The following is a 20,681-nucleotide window of genomic DNA, read 5'->3' as shown; positions in this document are numbered from 1 at the left end:
GGATAATATTAATTTACAATTTTAATATAGTCTCATTAAAATTTAATTTATTAAAAGTTGTTCTCTTATTTTGTCAAAACCCCTATTTTAACCCTTACACACCAGTTATTTTTATGCAAAAGAACATGAAACCAGTTTCACTTCCTTTTACAAATGGGTGACCATGAGCGTGGAATGCTATGTCCATACACTATCAGACTTTGTTGATGTATTGGTTTTACTGAACTACTTTTATTCATTCTTTTATTATATATATATATATATATATATATATATATATATATATATGTTTACAATGGATGGCTCACTGGGTACATGAGAGAGAAGGAGGAATATTTTAGGAATAAAGGTGGTATTAAAAAAAGATACCAATAAATCATTATAAAATATAAGAAAAAATGTCAAGGGTCATAAAAGTCCACATTCCTGCCTTCTCCTTAGTCTCACTTTAGAGTTTTTGGTCAAATCTAAATGCTGATGCCATTTCAAGTTAACACAGTTCCAAATATACTCTCTCAGCCACGGAATCCCGTGAGTCGATATGTGTTGAATACCTACTATGTTCCATGCACTGTGAAGAGATGGGATCTACCTTTAACAATGAGATTTAGAGAATACGCTATGACTTTTACAAACTAGAAAGTCCTGAGTAGGAATTTAACACAATCCTATACTTATTATGCCTCTTGATCTTCACTGCCAAAGACAGGTAGTGATTCAATAAATACAGCATTGGGCCTGAAGTCAGAAATAAGTGACTTCAAATCTGACCTCAGAAATATTTTAGCTAAATGACTCCAGGTCACTTAATTTCTGTTTGTTTCAGTTTCCTTAAGTGAAAAAATGAGATAATAATAGAATATACATCACATTGTTGTTGTTAGCATCAAATGAGGTGTTTGCAAAAACTGCTTAGCACAGTATGTGATACATATAAATGTTTTTATTTGTGTTTGTATATATATGCATATGTATAATGCTTTAAAATTTTTTTATTCCTTTTCTCCCTCCAGAAAGATGTACCAGCATGGAGTCTGTCAAGGAAAGAAAGGTTTTTTGAAATTTCAGTGAGCCAGTAGGTTATGAGAACAATGTCTAATAATAGAAAGAAAACTAGAACCACACTTTAATAGAAACATAAAGAATTAATGCTGCCAGTACCACTTTTGGGTCTGTATCTGAAAGAGAACAGAAATAATAGGGGGAAAGTACTTGTAAAAGGTATTTTATCACCTCATTTTTAGGGGCAAAGAACTAGAAACTGAGGGAATGTTAATCAATTGGGGAATGTCTGAAAAAGTTGTGGTATATTGTAATGGAATACTATTGTATCATAAGAAATGACAAAAGGGGTGAATTCAGAAAGAGGCCTGGAAAGATTTATGTAAACTGATGCAAAGTGAAGGGAGCAGAACCAGAACACTATATTCAGTAATGGAAATATTGTAAGATGATCAACTGGGAAAAACTAAATTATTTTAAGTAATGCAAGATTCCAAGATAATCCCAAGGGGTTCCTAAAAAAATGCTTTCCACATCCAAAGAAGAAACTGTTGGAGCCTGATTATAGATTAAAGCATGCCATTTCCCACTTCATTTTCCTCATGAATTTTACAATGTATGGGTGATATATGTCTTCTTTCATGGCATGAAGAATATGGAAATATATACTATATGGCACCACTGTCATGACTTTTATCAGACTATCTACCATCTTGGGAATGTTGGAGGAAAGGAACACAGGGAGAGAATCTGAATCTTGAAATGTCAGATAACAGTTATCAAAAAAATTTTGCCAAGTATTGAAAAATTAGCTTTTAAAAAAAATTTTAAACAATATTTTATTTGGTCATTTTCAAACGTTATTCATTAGGAACAAAGATCACCTTTTTTTCCTCCCCCACCTCTCCCATTGGCGATGCACAATTCCTCTGGGTATCATATGCATCCTCAACCTGAGCCCGTTTCCATGCTATCAGTTTCCATAGTAGGGTGTTCATTCAGAGTCTCTCCTCAATCATATCCCCTCTACCCCTGTAGTCAAGCTGTTGTCCTTCCTTGGTGTTTTTACTCCCACCTTTTGTCCTCTGCTTGTGGTTAGTGGTTTTTTTTTCTCCTTGATCCCTGCAGGTTGTTCAGGGACATTGCATTGAGACTAATGGAGAAGTCTATTACCTTTGATTGTGCCACAGTGTATCAGTCTCTGTGTACAATGTTTTCCTGGTTCTGCTCCTCTCACTCTGCATCACTTCCTGGAGGTTGTTCCAGTCTCCATGGAATTCCTCCAATTTATTATTCCTTTTAGCACAATAGTATTCCATCACCAAAATATGCCATAATATGTTCAGCCATTCCCCAATTCAAGGGCATCCCCTCATTTTCCAGTGTTTTGCCACTACAAAGAGCACAGCTGTGAATATTCTTGTACAAGTCTTTTTACTTATTGTCTCTTTGGGGTACAAACCCAGCAGTGCTATGGCTGGATCAAATGGCTGACATTTCTTTATAGCCCTTTGGGCATAGTTCCAAATTGCCCTCCAGAATGGTTGGATCAATTCACAACTCCACCAGCAATGCATTAATGTCCCAACTTTGCCACATCCCCACCAATATTCATTACTTTCCTTCACTGTCATGTTAGCCAATCTGCTAGGTGTGAGGTGATACCTCAGAGTTGTTTTGATTTGCATTTCTCTGATTATAAGAGATTTAGAGCACTTTTTCATGTGCTTATTAATAGTTTTAATTTCTTTGGCTGAAAACTGCCTATTCATGTCCCTTGCCCATTTATCAATTGGAGAATGGCTTGATTTTTTTGTACAATTGCTTTAGCTCTTTATAAATATGAGTAATTAGACCTTTGTCAGAGGTTTTTGTTATGAAGATTGTTTCCCAATTTGTTGCTTCCCTTCTAATTTTGATTACATTGTACATGTTTGTACAAAACTTTTTTAATTTGATGTAATGAAAATTATTTATTTTACATTTTGTGACGCTTTCTATGTCTTGCTTGGTTTTAAAGTCTTTCTCTTCCCAAAGGTCTGACATGTATACTATTCTGTGTTCACCTAATTTACTTATAGTTTCCTTCTTTATGTTCAGGTCATTCATCAATTCTGAGTTTATCTTGGTGTAGGGTGTGAGGTGTTGATCCAGACCTAATCTCTCCTACCCTGTCTTCCAGTTTTCCCAGAAGTTTTTGCCAAATAGTGGATTTTTGCCCCCAAAACTGGGGTCTTTGGTTTTGTCATAGACGGTCTTGCTGAAGTCACTTAACCCAAGTCTATTCCACTGATCCTCCTTTCTGTCTCTTAGCCAGTACCAAATTGTTTTGATGACCACTATTTTATAGTATAGTTTGAGATCTGGGACTGCAAGGCCACCTTCCTTTGTATTATTTTTCATTATTTCCCTGTATATCCTTGATCCTTTGTCCTTCCAAATGAACTTTGTTATGATTTTTTTCTAATTCAGAAAAAAAATTGGAAGTTCAATGGGTATGGCACTAAATAGATAGATAAGTTTGGGTAGGTTGTTCATTTTTATTATATTGGCTCATCCTACCCATGAGCAGTTAATGTTTTTCCAATTGCTCAAGTCTAGTTTTAATTGTGTGGAGAGTGTTTTGTAGTTGTGTTCATATAGTTCCTGTGTTTGTTTAGGGAGATAGATTCCCAAGTATTTTATTTTGTCTAAGGTGATTTTGAATGGGATTTCTCTTTCTAATTCTTGCTGCTGAGATGTGTTGGAAATGTATAGGAATGCTGATGACTTATGTGCCGTTTATTTTGTATCCTGCAACTTTGCTAAAGTTGTTGATTATTTCATTTAGCTTTTTTGTTGATTCTCTAGGATTCTTTAAGTAGACCATCATATCATCTGCAAAAAGTGATAACTTGGTCTCCTCCTTGCCTATTTTAATGCCTTCAGTTTCTTTTTCTTCTCTGATTGCTACTGCTAGTGTTTCTAGTACAATGTTAAATAATTAAAGGTGATAATGGGCACCCTTGCTTCACTCCTGATCTTATTGGGAATGCATCTAGTTTATCCCCATTGCAGATGTTGTTAGCTGATGGTTTTAGCTATATACTATTTATTATTTTTAGGAAAGACCCTTCTATTCCTATACTTTCTAGTGTATTTAATAGGAATGGGTGTTATATTTTATCGAAGGCTTTTTCTGCATCTATTGAAATAATCATGTGGTTTTTGTTGGTTTGCTTGTTGATATGGTCAATTATGTGGATGGTTTTCCTAATATTGAACCAGCCCTGCATTCCTGGTATGAATCCTACTTGATCATGGTGAATGACTCTTCTGATCACTTGCTGGAGTCTTTTTGCTAGTATCCTGTTTAAGATTTTTGCATCGATGTTCATTAGAGAGATTGGATAGAAAATTCTAGAAAACCCTGGAGTTTCAAAAAACCTCTTTTCTCCATCTGGCAGTGTTTTTCCATGAATTTTGAATTGCCTGCTCTGGTAGCCTCCTCCCCAATGCAAGGACATATATTATATACCATGCACAATTCTGATAAAACAGTAACAGAAAGAATTTATAATTGGTAAAAGAAATTCAACCATTGGTAAGGAGAACACAGAAAAATTCTATTATTTTTTTGTTATTGCTAATTGCATGTGCACATATAAATCAGGTGGAAAATAAAATCTTTTTTAATTGTGCATATCATTGCCACTACTCATGATAGTGGCTTATTGGGAAATCTTAAATGGGCAAAACATTAGCTGTGTTTCTGGATATGCCACTTTTATACCTGGCCCAGTCCACAATCTGTGAGTGCTTAGGTTAGAGATGAAGGGAGCTGAGATTCTTTCTTTTGAAAATTTAATGGAAAAAAAAAGCCTTTGCTTAAATGTTCCCTAAGCTTGCATCATAGTCTTCCAATGATTACTGCTCTACTCAATTTCATCCTTTGACAGTGTGTGTGTGAGGGAATTCTCTCAGCAGAGACTATGGAGTCTGAAATAATTATTGGGATATCTAGAATTTTTAATATAAATTTGAAAATAACTGACAACTTCATAATAGATGAGATCAAGTGGAGAGAATTTTCACAATTAGTGAAAATCATAGTAGATTGAATTACGTTGTTTTACAATTTCTTTTTCTTTATATATGAATACATATATATATATTTCATTTTTATATCACTTTCATTTCTCAGTTGAGCTTATTTATGCTTCCCAGTGTTGTACCTTATGACAAAGAATTAAAAAAGACAATGTAAGAAATTTTTCATGCCTATATCCCCCACTTTTCTAAAGAAAGGAAAGAATAACATTTCTTTAATCCAAGCTTATTAAGTGTAATTACAGTTATGAGTTTCAATTTTGTTTTTTATGGTCCTTCCATTTAAGTTGTTGGAGTAATTGTTTTGTGTATTTTTTCATTATTCTGTTTGCCTGACTTTGTCCATATAGGTATTCCCACTCTTCTCTGAATCATATTCGTCCTTTTAAAGGGAGAATAATATTAGTTTGCATCCATGTACAATAATTTGTTTAGCCATTTTTAATTGATGGACTTTTATTTTGGTTTCCAGTCCTTTGATGCTACAAAAAGTAGCAGATGCATTTTAATTTGATAGCAAAGAAATGATAAATAAGATTTCAAAAAGCAAAAAATTAAAATTCCCCTATTTTTGCCCTATCCTTTTTCCTTATCCCTTTCCCAAAGCCAGAATTAATGGAATGAGAGTGCTTTTTAATTTTAACTTTCCCTTGTGTCTTTTCTTATCTCACCCTCTGCCCAAAAAAAAAAAGTAACCAAAAAAAATAAAGCAACAAGAATAACAAAACCATCTTTTAATTGTAGCACCCAAGTGACTAATGGATAGAGAACTTGATTTAGAGTCAAGAAGAACTCAGTTTCAATCTTCCTTCAAACACTTTTTGGGCAAGTGACACCCTCAAAGTCCAATTCCCTCATCTGTAATCTGTAAAATGGGAATAGCAACAGCACATCCCTCATAGAGTTGTTATACGAATCAAATGAGAACACATGTAAAGTACTTTGCAAACCAAAAAGTGCTATACAAGTTATAGCCTATTGTTACCAAATGACTCCTTTCACCTGACATAAAATTGATCCTAGTTCCTCTTTCCCTTCTCCACTTTTGAACAAGTAAGATTAAGATCTGTGTTTTCTCATCCTCCTGGAAAGTAGGACTGCTTGCTTGTTAAATGTTTTTGCTTTATCTTGTAAAGCAGAAGGTCAGTTACATTTTTGTTGATTAATTCTGGAGATAAGCTTGAATCTTCTATCTCCTCTATCATTAAAACAAACACTTCATTGATTGTTCCCAGATGGAATCCATTTTGTTTTCTAAACATGGCATCTTATCAGTCTTATCCAGAAACTAAAAGGCTGGATCACCCTTTCTTAGACACAAAGCTGCAGAGGTCCATTAACCTTAACCTGGGCATCCTGTAGCATGAATCCTCTCAGAATTTTAGACTTTAAGCCCAAGATCGTGATGCCAAATTTTAGGTAAAAGCCCCCCCACAAAATATTTAACACAGTCTTGCCTACCATGCCTGGCAGGTCAAGGCAGAGTTCGTGAGCTTTAGGGAGAGAAATATCAGAGTGGTCAATGGAAGTTATAGTCTTTTGAATAAGAATGATTCTGATCTTACTAAAGAATAAAACTGAGGCATCTAGGTGACACAGTGGAGAGAGTGCCAGGTCTGGAATCAAGCACCTGGCCTCAAACACTTCCTATCTGTGTAGTCCCAGGCAAGTCACTTAACCCCTTTTTCCTAGAAAAAACTGAGAAAGTAAGGGTGTGAAGAAAATAAAACTTATTCTCTCTTACCTATTAGGAGAGAAAATATAATGATCTCAAAGACACAAAATATGTATTATTGCCAATTGCAGTTTTTAAAAAATCTACAACTATACCGTCAAGTTGACATCTGATAAAGATGAATTCCTTTGTTTAGTTTTTAAAACCTTTTACAACCTCGCCTTGACTTACCATTGCCCTCTTATGGCACTCCATATATATATATAGTCTTTGTGCCTTTTTCATTTGCTGTTTCCAGTGGTTTCAGTGTCTTTCTCCTCACATCCACCTCCTAGGATCTTTTTTTTCCCTCTTCATGTTGCAGCTGGGACACTGATTTCACCTTATATATGGATTCCTGTTGACTTTTCCATTAGTATGTAAACTGTTTGTCAGTAGGAATTATTTTATTTATTGTTTTTTTTTATCATTAACAACTCATACAGTACCTGATATTTGGTCGATATTTAAGAAAGGCTTGTTGATTGATAGGAATTTTTTCTGTCATGTTACTTGACATTTATTTAGCCTTATGTCCTCCAAATATTAGTCTAATAGCTGATATCTTACTATCATCTATCATCTCTCTATCGATCTATCGATGTATCTATCACTAAGTGATAGGTTACTATCATATATTCTGAGCTGCCTTTTTTCTGGGCTTGAGTAAAATATTTTAACTTTTTCTTTAAAGAAGATGATCTTTCTTGATCCATTATTATATCATGTAATCCTCATCTTTTTTTCTATCTACTTACACCACCAAATCTTTTAACTTTTTGTGTTCCATCAGGAAAATGTCAGTTGTCTTGAACATTCAGTTTTTCTTCTCTAGCTCCCCTCCTCCTCCCTTCTCTGTTTTCATCTCTTTCATCTTTTCATGTTTCCCCACTTTGTAGTTCTTCTAGATTTAGGTTTGCAGTGGTCAAATCCAACCTTCCTGCTATTCTTAGCATAAGCTATTCTTAGTTTACTGGCCATACAAAAGCAGACAGCAGGTCAGATTTGTATCTTGGCCATTGGTTTGATGACCTCTGCTTTAGACCTACAATGGCATTGCCATGGGCAGGTTTTCCCACAGAGTTTATTGTATAAGTTCAGTCAGTTAACAGCCAACAGGCATTTTTAAAGTGCTTCCTATGTTTCAGACACTCTACCAAGTAAATTAAAAAGAGTCAAACAATTCTTCCTACTGGAACCTATATAATCCTCTTCAGTTATAGTACTATATGTACTATATGGTCCTATGTTGGACTTCTCTACAAAAAGTATGATCCCCAGAAACATTGGTGGAAAGTTTCGACCAAGGTACTGAGGAGGGGCTTGTGTATTTTCTACTTGCTATAAACTTGACTTACACATTCCATGTGATTAACATTAGCAATGAAGGGAAATGTTGCTTCTTCCTATTATGTCCATGCTTCATTTCTCATTGGACTAATCCAGGAGAATATTGAATAAATTAGTTGGGATAAGCAATAATTTTGGTACTGCTTCATTATGTGTCCTTCATGATACCATTATATGCTTTTACTACTGACACAAGGTTGGTTCACAATATGAAATCTTGACCAAAGAAAGGGAACTGAGCCATTTCCCCCACATTCAGTTGGTTCTCTGTCCTTTAAGTTCTGAATTTTGTAACACACATGTTTTTTCTTGCTTTTTTTGTGCGTGTGTTTTTGGTTCAATTGTTTTAAAGAATGGAAATTGTGCCAAGGGAATGTACAAAGGTTTTAATTTTAAAAAGTACACTTTAATAACTGTTAGAGATATCCTGCTGGATAGTGGGTCTGAGAGTTTTAGCATTTCAAGGACCATTTGATGAAACAGAATCAGTTGCACCAAAGTTTAATATAAAGGGCAGTTAACCAAAAAAATCCCCCAAACAGGAAACTATTACTATGAAAGTCTAATTAATCCATTGAAAACAAGTAAAGACCTTCAGAAGGACCTGGAAGTTGGAGGGATTTAGTGATTCCAACACAGTATAGCATCAGTTTCTTGAAACTGGAGGAAGAAGAGTTTTTTAAAATTTGCTAACAGTAGCTATGAAAAAACAATACTGATTATGAACAAGACAGTTCAAAGCCTGGATTACTGGAGCCTTGGAAAAGATAACACTGTCTGAGATAAACATACTAGGAACTTGTTTGATTAAAATCCCAACAAAACTGTGTGGTGCTATAATCAAAGCTATTCTTTCACATATGAACTATTCACCAAAGGTATACTTCATATTCAGTATGATAAAAAATGTGACTTCATGACAAAAAAATGAAATAATATAGGTCAAAATATTTCCACTGAATGTCATATTGTAATAAACAAGTAAAAGTACAAAGGGGATTTAATGGATATTAATTTTTAAAGAAGTAAAAAGTTGTAAGTTTTGTTGTATAAGTATCATGAGTAATTTTTTAAAAATTAAGCAATCTTCCATGCAGCTGTCAAATTGACTATCCTAAAGCTCATGTCTGACCATTCTTTCCTCCCCCAAAACCCCATCTCCCCTTTTGTTCCCATTTCAGTAAACCCCAATAGTCCCCTTTTGCCTCCATGATTAAAAATAAAATCCTCTGACTTTTAGAGTTCTTCATAACTTTTCTCCTTTTTACCTTCCTAATTTTCCTACAGTTTGCTTTGCTAAATGTATCCTATGGTCTTCTTGCTGTTTCTCTTATAAGAGATTCAATCTCCAAGTATTTCAAAGACTGTCCCTCATATCTAGAATTCTTTGATCTTATTTTAATCTCCAGGCTTCCCTGGCTTCTTTACTTACTTCAAGTCCTACCTTCCTTTTTTATGAGATGGTCTTACTTTTTTCATATATATACATATATATATATAACCACACACATGTGTATACACTCATATATATTGTTTACATGTTGTCTCCTTCATTGGACTTGTGAGCTCCTTGAGATCAAGTTTTCTTTTTTTGCCTCTTAATTCAAAACACTTGGCACAGGACTTAACTGGCAAAATGTTAGTGCTTAATAAATGCCCATTCATTTGACTTGAATAGATGTAATTACTTCCTCTCTCTCAGTTAACTTGAACATCATTATGATTATACATTTGCTGTACTGAGGTTTGGTCAACAAAATCCTTCAGTTGATCAAGAATCTCTGTCTTCTTATCCTGCCCTTCCTTAGCTCGAGGTGAGCCTTTGGGTTTTTCTGTGAGGGTCACAGAGTTAGGAAATTCCTTTTCAAGACTAATTGATTATGTTTCTGTATGAAGTCCCTTTCTCCTATAAAATTGAGGAAGTGGCTGAGATGACTGCTAGGGTTTCTTCATTCTCCAAGTCTGTGATCTTCTTTGCCCAATCTCTTTCTCTTCAGCTTTCCAGACTTTGGAATCCAATCACCATATTAATCCTTTACAAAGGCCAAACTCAAGGGTATAGCTTAGATATGTGAACTAAACATGAATCATGAATTTTCAATCATTCATCATCATCACTGTGGTATTTGCAGGGCAATGAGTATTCAAGCAAGGTAAAGCTCAGAGAGACATCATTAATACTACCGTCAGAACCTCATCAGTGGGGAGGCTGAAGGAATTTATACCTTGCCAAAGAATCAGATACATTTAGGGAATTTCAAAGCTTAATCAGGAGATAGTAGAGGGAAGAGAAACATAGATAACCTCTCTTCTTATGTGTTCATTTTTATATTTTTTTAAAATTATAATGATAATGATACAATATTTAACAATAGTAAAAATGGTAATCTTACCATATATCTCTCTATAGCTGTTGTCCTAAAGTATTTGGCATTATTTTACTATTACAACAGAAATTGTTGAATGTAGTCATGGAATTGTAAAGCTAGAGGGACTTCAGAGGACAGCTCACATTTTTAGTAAAAATTTCTTTACTTTGAAATATTTGACATTTATATGCCTCTTTAAAATTTTTAAATATCTACAAATATTTGCTTCTTAGGTCATTTTATCCCCATGACAATCCTTTAATGTAGGTGCAATTTTTATTCCAATTTTAGATGGGGAAATTGAGGCACAAAGTAGTTGTGACTTGTCCAGGGTCACTTACCTACAAAGTGTCTGGAACTGGATTTGATAATAAAAACAAATAAAGTAATTAAACTATCAGTTGGTAGAATGGAGATCAGGAAAGTCCTCCTATAGAAGATGATGTTTATGCTGTATATTAAAGGAAGAGAGGTATTTTGTGATGGAGATGAAGAGAAACCTTGTGCCAGGCATGGGGATACCCAGTGGAAAGGCAGGTAGATGAAAAGTGGGGTAGATAAATTGGATGGGATGTCAATATGGATAGAATAGTAATATCTAATGAGGTAGAAAGCTAGATTCGAGCCAGTTTGTGAAGGATTTAAAAAAAAAAAACTTAAAAAGAAGAGAAACATTTTATCCTAAAGGCAATAAGAAGCCAGTGGAGTTGATTCAAAAGAGGAAGGTCATAGTCAGATAAGGAATATAACATTGGCAGTTATGTGTAAAATGGACTGAAGTGGAATCAGTTAATAGGAATCAGTAATCTTTTTGAGAGCTGAGGATAGTAGCTGTGTGAGTGGAAGAAACATTCTGAGGCAAGAAATGTTGTTGTGGAAGTGGAAATGGAAAATTTGACAACTTATTGGATATGTGGAAGATAAGGAGTGGAGAATAATATTGTTACATAGGCAATGATGGGTGACATAAGGAATGACAAAGGAAGGAATAAAAGAGTTCAATTGAAGTTGGGTAACATGAATCAATAGTGTGGCAGTCAATGAGAGAATGTCTTCCTTTAGCTCTATTCACCAGAATTTGAGTAGGAATATCAGAGGGAAAAGAATATGAGAGTAATTCTGGACTGAAGTTTAGAAAGGGATTAGCAGCAATAAAGCCAGGGAATGAGGGATTTCATAGTAGAAAACTATATAGAGCTGAATTGGTTAATTATAGAGTAAATCTTGAGAAAGAGGGAAAGTGAGGTCAGGAGTAATGACCTGAGAAATTATTGCAGAATGGAGAGTATGGAGGTCAGATTGAGAGTCAAGAACAGGTTTCTCATATATGAAGCATAGAAATGGAAGAAGTGATATGATATAATGGTCATATGGAGAATATAAGAATTTATTTTTAAGGAAATTCATAATGGTAGAGATTCTGTATGTGTTGCTGAGGTGAAATGTAGTAGGTCATGGGATTTCAGGAGACTGAGGGATGGAAAGTTTCAACGTCTTTCATGAAATGTGTTTCCAGAAGCAGCTTATGCTTATCAAGGGAGAATTTCAGTAATTGAGTTATCACCTTCCTTATTTTAGAAAGAATGCCTTTGTTTTTTGGAAGCTATAAAGTTTAGAAAAACCACAGCCTCATAAAACTTACATTCTAGCAGGTATTCCAAAGTATATTTGGACCCAATCACAAGACTTCATAATTCATCCTCTGAGGTCTCTCCCAGCTCTAAATTTATATTTTCGATCCCAATTAAATTTTATTTAGGTAGTTTCATTCTATTTGTATAGATATTTTTAGATCCAATCATATCATGTGAAGTATTAACAATCTCAGTTTTGTGCCATTAGACTTTATGAGTTATTCTACAAGCTTCTTCAGGGATGGTGGTAGAAAAGAGGACCACATAGTTCTCAGACTGTCTATATATATCTATATATATCATCTATATTATGTATATTTTATATAATGGTTGTTCATTTTGTTCAATAACTAGTAATTTCAGCCTTCTCCATGTTGATAGTCTCAACATTATTAAAATCGGGCATAAATTAATTATAACTGAAAAGATTCTCTTCAGAGGAACTTGTAAAAAGTGCCTAAAGAAAACAAATAACATAGTTTCACATGATATTTGTTCGTCTTTCAGTAAATGCTTTGTGTAATACCATGGCAAGGACATTAGGTTGTATAAGAATCTCTTTACTGGTAGAGAATAATTAATTAATGCTCTGTCAGTGAGAGAGACCAAGCTGTTGAGATGTTGCTAGAGGACAAATCCTTGAGTTTCTGGCTTCAACCTTTAAAAAAGAAACATTCAATTACTGATTCTCTTCAGGGAGACATCTCTTAAGGGAGAGAGATGCTCTGGGAATAAGTTGGCCTGTAGAGGACCCAGTGACTCAATCATGGTTCTATTTCTCACTTAACATCATAGAAAATTGGGGATGTGTCCCTTTGGTTGAGATATAGGACTATCTCTCTTGGGTTGAGATACCTTGCTCCTACTTGTAGAACTTGGTGAATTTTCTGATACCTTCTCATCTATAAACCTTTCATAATCTAATGTTTCTGTGTTATAAGCTTAGTTGTGGGTTTTGGCTATTCATTCTATATCTTTGTGCAACTGATATTTGGTGAAAAAGGAGTCAAGTCTTTCTATTGTTTTTGGAGCACTCCTTTCCCATTAAATGAGAGCAAGCAGAAATGCTTATTTCTCCCCAGACTAACAATTTTTAGGGGCACAGATACATATAATTCTAGTTCTGTATCCCCTCTGAAGAAAGCAAACTGGCTAGCTTTCTGCTACTGGCTTCCTATAACCTTCTGGCAGGAATGAAAATCTTCCTTGCAGAAGGGTAATTGGAAGAGACTCTAGTGATATATAGTCACACCTGCCTGTGAGAGACATCTAGACAGATCCACGTCGCCATACATAAACTACATAGCAACAGACAGATACACTTTTTACATGGAAGCATAGTTTATAGGTCCACATTTCCTACAGAAGATCAAGAAGAGAAATCCTATGCAAAACTTAATAAGATCATCCAAATTAAGGCAAACTATGTCTCAATAATTAATTAAGCACTTACTGTGTGCCAGTCACTAGTCAATGTAGTGGGGTCATAAATTTTTAAAAAAGTGATTATTACTTCCAAGGAGATTACATTCAATGTGAAGGTTGAAATTAGACAGGATGACAAAAAGATACATTGGAAGATATAGTATGAAAAAAAAAGAAACAGATTTCTAAAATATATAGAAACTCTCCAGCTCTACAGAATTAATATTTTCTTTCAAGTTTCATTGATGCTTTTTTTGTATTTTACATTTTTGTCCCTGACCAATAATTTCTCCTCTAATAAATAAAAATCAGTTAAGGAGAACACAAACCAAGTCATTAATTTGTATCTGATAGAATATACAATAACATGTAGCCAGAATAGCTTTTTTTAAAACCCTTACCTTCTGTCCCAGAATCAATACTATGTATTGGTTTTAAGGCAAAAGAGCAGTAAGGGCTGGGCAATAGGGGTAAGTGACTTGCCCAGGGTTGCACACCTAGGAAGTACTGAGGCTTGATTTAAACCCAGGACCTCTCAACTCTGGGTCTGGCTCTCAATCTACTGAGCCAACTAGCTTCCCCCCAGAATAACTTCTTTTTGAAAATTAATTAAGTTAATTAATTTAGAATATTTTTCCCATGATTACATGGTTTATGTTCTTTCCCTCCCCTCCTCCCACACCCCTCCCATAGCCAAAGAGCAATTCAACTCGGTTTTACATGTATCATTGATCAAGACCTATTTCCATATTATTAATATTTGGAATAGAGCGATCACTTAAGGTCTACATCCCCAATAATATCCCCATCAAACCATGTGATCAAGGAAATGTTTTTCTTCTGTGTTCTCAGTCCCACAGTTCTTTCCCAGAATAACTTCATAAGGAAGAGAGTCAAAATGCACTGCAGTCCGAAGCACTGAATATCAGGAAAAAAATAAAAAATATAGGAAATAAATAGCCACACATATAGCAGCATTTAAGAATGAGCTCTCTGTATACGATCAGATCATCAAATAGTTGGAAGAAAGGTAAAATTCAATATGAAATTAGAAGAAAATAAAATTTTAGAACTATCTATTATGTTCACAGAATTTTAATAACTATGTCCTGACTAAGTTCAAAAATGGAAAGTGGACAAAACGAGCATATCACCATTTTTTAGCCAATGCAAAAATCATCAAAATGAGGAATCCTAGCTAACTCAAAAACTGCTTCAGCGGGCTAACACTTGATCTTATTGCCAAGAAAGGAGGTATGTCATCCAAGAGCCCACTGAGTTTCAAAGAAGCCTGTTTGTAAAACAAGACCAAAGATAATGAGCATTATGCTAGGTCTGGGCTCTGCACATTTGAGAGAATGTCTGTGCTGAGCTTTTTTGTTCTCTTAAGTCCTTCTGCTGCTTTCTTGAGGTGTCAAGTGTTGTGTGATTTCAGGGACCTCTCAGTCTGGGGCCTTATTCAGGGCTCTCACAGTGGTGGGATCTGGGGCAAAGTCTGATCACTGCCTTCCTGGTGTGAGCTCTGCAAGGTTCTGACCTAGGTTAGGGTCTGGCTAATAGTCCTATTCACTTCTCTTTGTTTGGAAGTTCCAATAGACTGCTGGATGACTCGGTCATTATCACTGAGCTGAAAAGTGATGTGGGTTCAGAACAAGAAAATTGAAGGCTCCCCTTTTGTCTGAGATTCTTGCTCTGGTTATTCCCCTGAAGACTTCAAACTGTGCTAAGGTCTGGAATTGAGACTGTTCTGCTCCTATGATCACAACCATATAAGTATTGTTGTGTTTCTTGCTCTGTAGCCAGCCTAAAGACTTAGTAAACCCTGTAAAGCCATCCTAGGTACAGGCCCATTTTTTAAGACAATTCTAGATCTGTGACACAGGACTGGGTAGTGAAGGACAGAGTTACCAGTTAGCACCTGTTCTCACATCTGGAACAAAGTCAGGGTCTCCCCTGGATGTCTTGTCACTCTTGTGCACAACCTTGGCCCTCATTGAGTTCCTATGTCCTGGAGCGATTTGTATAGTGCCCCCTTGGCCAGATCTAGATCCCTGTGCCTGTAAGTAGCTCTGTCTGTATCTGTATGCCAAACTGTGCAGGAAAAAATGCCTCTTGATATTTTTCTTGGATTTCCCAATGAGGACATGATCTAGCACATTATTCCAGATCATTGTGGAGGAGGTGTATTAAAAGAGCTGGGTTAATCTGTCTTCTGCTACTCTGCCATTTTGGCTATCAATAAGCATTATTGACTTACAAAACAGGAAAATGAATTTCTGGGGGGGGGGAAGTGCATGGTCTTGCTAACCCAGAAAGACCCCAGAATATTTATAGATTAAAACAGAAGGGAAATAACAAATTAATGTATAAAGGAATGGAATAGTAGAATATCTCTGACAACCTATAAGCATTGAAGGTGATATCAAAATTATCACATTTTTGACTTGACAATTTCATTGCCTCGTTTGAGAAATGAGAATAGCATTTAGAATCATGAGATCATATATTCAAGAATGGAAGAGAACTTAGAATGATATAGCCTAACCTTCTTATATTTACAGAGGAGAATACTGAATCACAGAAAAGTGAAGTCACTTCCCATTCATCTCCCAGCCAGCAAGTATCCGAGATACAATTTGAACCTACATTTTTTGAACTTAAGTTCAGTACTCTACCCACTATACCGGACTGCTAACAAGATGACTGATCAAATCCATTCCAGTTCCAAATCCCATGACCTGATGATTAATTACCGCATCCTATTTTTCCTTTAAATGTGCCTCCTTTTCATTCTCATACCCCTTTCTCTAGAGCAGGGTTGTTGGACCATAGTTATTGAAATGGGGTCCTTTTGTTCTCTCTGTTCTAAATTTCTCTTTTCTTGGACCTGAACAGTACAGAATATTAGTGAACATGACAATGGTTCCCCAGTCTCTATAGGATAAAGTACAGACTGCATAGTTGTGCATTTAAAGATCTACTTTCAGTCAACCTTTGTCTGATTTGTCAACATTGTCAATTCTCCCTTAAATGAGTTTCACTCCAGGCCCATAGATCACTCACTCATCCCTGAGCTAGCTTTGATATGATTAATGCCCCAACACTCATATCTCTACCCATTGTTGCAACTCATTGTTTATGACTTGTAGCTGCATTACAGAAAATGAAAGTAAATACTGCAATGGCAAATGTTGCCATAATTTATTGTAAGACCATTTAAGCAAGAAGCAAATAACAAGGGAAATGACTAATACTTGAATAATTTGCTGCATATACAAATAGCATCATAATTGGCTCTCAGACTGGGGAAAAGATCATAAAAATCTTTTATAACATTCCTAATTGTGCCCCAAATTGAAAACTAAGAGTTTATGGCTGAAAAAGGGAGCATAATTCAAGAGTCCTGTCTTTTGTGCATAATGTACTAGCGGAGGGAGTTGAACTCTGCACATATCAGCTTTTTGTGTATGTGTGTGAAGATTTTATAAATATATTTACTGGCTTTCAATTTAATCTTGATCTCAGGCAAAGGAAAAAAAAAACCACTGACTTGTAAAAAGAAACTTTGACCATGTTCTTTAAAACATTTTTAACTTTGAGGGATCTAAGTGTGAATTCTCTGAAAGTTTGGGAGCAGGTCAGCCAAAGTCCACATTAGTTCATCACAGCTCAAAATTGGACCTGTTCTGGGTAAATCTGGCTTCTCGAGAAAGTTTTACTTTCTATTATTAAACAGCACCAAAGTGAGGAGGAAAAGGTAGTCTGAACTGAAGGTCTAGTTTAGATCAAAATGTTTTATTTTTTAAACTGAGAAGTATATAGAACTATAGAGTCATCCTCTTTCCTTCCCTTCTCCCCTTCTTATTTCTCCTTCTATTCTTGACCCAGATGCTAGGGAAACTGTGGGGAGAGTCAGCTATTTATGAACTCTTTTGTGGGTTTATGGATTTGTTGGATTTAGGGGTAGGAATACACAAAATTGGCCCTGTTCCCTCAAATCTCTCCCCTCTTCCATCTGTCCTGCACAAAGCTGCTGTGTGATACTAAAGGACAGATCTATCCATATGAGGCCCAACTCAGTAAAGTCTAGTGTTTCCCTTTTAGTTCCAAGATCAGTCAGTCAACAAACATTTATCAAGCACCTACCACATGTTAGGCACTGTGCCAAGCAGTTGGGATACAAAAAGAGGCATAATCTCTCCCATCAGGATGTTCAAAATAGAATGGACAATAACAACATTTATAGAGCTGCTGCTTTGTGCCAGGCACTGTGATAATGATTTTACAAATATCTCATTTGATATAATCACTCTTTCATGCCCTCTGTAGTATAGCTGAACTGGCCTTGTTACCTTTGCTCATGTACAATATTTTGCTCATATACAATATTCCATCCTCCATCTACATGCTTTTATACTGACTGCCCTTCTGCTTGAGACCTTTCCTGATCCCTTAGCTGTTAGTCTTTTACTTTAAAATTCTCTTATGTAATATATTACATATATTTTGTTTGTACTTATACATGTAAATATCATCTCCCATGGTAGATAGCAAACTCTTTGAGGGCAAGAATTACTTTTTAAAAATTCATAGTTCGAGTGGTTGGCATTTCTTGCCTGGAGAGGGCAGCAGTGGATCAGCAATGACAAAGTCTACAAGGACTTCTTGGGCAAAGAACAAGGAATAATGTGGAGAAGCAAACCCAGGCTTTGCCAGAATCTACAGATGGTATGAATTGGGTGGACTGTTCCAGGTTGCAAGAGGGAACTAAGTCTTTATCGATCTCAAGTTCTTTCATTTTTATTGAGACTCAACTCAACTAAGCTCAAAAAAAATTTTTTTTTAATTCTGGAAGATTGTAATGTATGTAAAAATGTGGGAGGAGGGTTGATTTTTTTTTTTTTTTAGTAATAAGTACTTTTCCCCTGTTGGTAACCCTCACTTCCAAAGGACACTAAATTGATGAGGCAATATTCTGTAGTCATACCAGAGGATGGATGTTTCTCACATTTTCTTCAAATGGTCAGGTTAGTGTATCATATTTATGGCAGAAACAGCTTCAAGAAAGCAAACACAGGTGCCCCAAATCAGAGAAGTTTGATAAACTACCACAACTACCAATGTAGGCTGGTCTGGCTAGACTCCTTCTTTAAGAGAGAAGAGGTGGGCCAGGTAGACAGAAGCAATTAGAGTGAATAACGAAGCAATGTTTTTAGCCCCCTTAATACGAAGGAATTCTGCCAAATCCTGTTTTATCGTCATTTGTTATACTTGTGATTGATATATTGGAAAGTGGATAGGGTCAGCTAATATTATATTGATGAAGTTGCAAAAGGTGTCATCTTCTTTAGTCAGATTTCCTACAAAACAGACCTAGCCCCAATTATTTCAGGTTACTCAGAATTGGTCTGTAATTTTGGACCGTCTGGGCTGTGTTAACATATTTGGCTTTACTTCTCAAAAATGGAATGAGTTTTAAAATGAAATGGAAGCATATGTTTCCAACTACCCTTTTTTGTATATTTACAACCAGTGACTTATATAAAATTATGTATCCTGTAGTTAGATTAGAGGAGAGTAAGGAAGTATTTCTACTCCTTGAGATCCTAGACTAGCAATCTGAGAATTCTGTAAAAGAAGGAAATGAAGTTATACTGGTATGTTCAGTGATTTGATGTGCTGTCTCTGTGTGATTACTACTTCCTTTTCAGATGTTCATGGCCACATATATATAATCTCATTGATTACAATTTCTAGTTGTCCTTATTTCATTCAATGTATTTGTTCCCCTGATACCTATCAGATTGCATAGCACAAAATTGATCTTTAATAAATGTTGATTGATTAAAATTTTTATATTTTCCCTTCTCCAGTCCTTTCCTTGATCTCTCAAAGATCAACTGAGTAATTCCATCCACCCATCAGCTGAAAAGGGAATTCATCTTTGGGCAGAAAACTCAACTAGAAGACCTTGGAGTCCTTTCTGGCTTTAAGATCTCATGATTTGGATTTATATGCTATTTTTTCACCAATAGTTTTTTTTTTCTTTCTAATTTTCAAGAAGAAAGGATCATTTACAAATAAAATGGGAATAGAGAAGAATGTAGAAGTAAACCCTATGGAAGCAAACCAAAAGAGAAGTTTGAAGGATTTGAACCACATAGAAGAACAAACAGGAAATAAAGAAGATAATTGCATTGTCCAAGGAGAATAATGTAGGAGACCTTGAAATTAAGGACAAGAGTTTTATGTTTTTCTCTATGCAAATAAAAACAGGACATGTATTTAAATAAGGAAATAAATGAATTCAACATTCACCAAAGGAGAAAATTAGAGGCATTCATGTCATTAGTAAATCTTGATATTAAGAAATGCAAAATTTCATTTTAGGAGTTGTTCACAAGTAATAAGACTATAAATCAACCAGGGATCTGGTAAACTGATTTGGGATATTATTAATTATTTAGTCCAACATTTAGAAAGAGCCATTATGATTTTACATCTTTGAACTAAATGATAACAAATTCAATTGGAAATAAGATATGTTCAGGCTGCTTCATTTTAGTACTTTCTTTAGTGAATGATGGAGTCTCACCTTAGTTGTCAATTCCAGATGTTTTTGTTGGCACTCTAAACTAAAAAAGATATGGCTATCTAAAATATTGTCTTTTTCCATTACATTTTGGAAAAGTTTAGCTAAGATAGAGGAAGTTATCCTCATTTTCCCTTCCTTCCTTCCCTATTCTTTCCCTTCTTTCTTTTCTTACCCTTCTATTACATCTTGTTTTTCTCTTCCCTTGATTTCCCTTTTCTTCATGTTTTTCCCTCCCTATTTCACCTGGGCTGGAAGTAAAGGGACTTCATACAGGGCTCTATCCTGCTCTGATTGGCATAGAAGCTTTGATCTACCCTTTGTCTGCCCTATGTTCATTCACCATCCTTTAGACAACCTGACAACCTTTCATTCAAAGGGACTTGCCATCTATATGAAAATCACCAAAATATCTCTCTAAATATATCAAAAGTAGTGTGGAGACTAGATAGACTTAATACATTTCAGGTTAGATCTCCTGTGCTCAAGAGATTTATGATTCTCAT

At 35.3% G+C, this 20,681-nt stretch overlaps 1 long non-coding RNA gene across 1 annotated transcript in view; it reads left to right on the top strand.

The window, feature by feature from the left end:
- LOC103100113 (uncharacterized) overlaps positions 1–20,231 on the top strand; it is a 103,928-nt gene extending 83,697 nt beyond the window's left edge. The window contains exon 3 of the long non-coding RNA XR_467970.3: positions 19,457–20,231. This is a non-coding gene — a long non-coding RNA (uncharacterized LOC103100113). The remainder of the gene's footprint in view (positions 1–19,456) is intronic.
- Positions 20,232–20,681: the final 450 nt, after the last annotated feature.

This window comes from Monodelphis domestica, chromosome 4, assembly GCF_027887165.1.
Source record: "Monodelphis domestica isolate mMonDom1 chromosome 4, mMonDom1.pri, whole genome shotgun sequence".
NCBI classification, from domain to species: domain Eukaryota; kingdom Metazoa; phylum Chordata; class Mammalia; order Didelphimorphia; family Didelphidae; genus Monodelphis; species Monodelphis domestica.
This window is presented reverse-complemented; position numbering and strand designations above follow the sequence as displayed.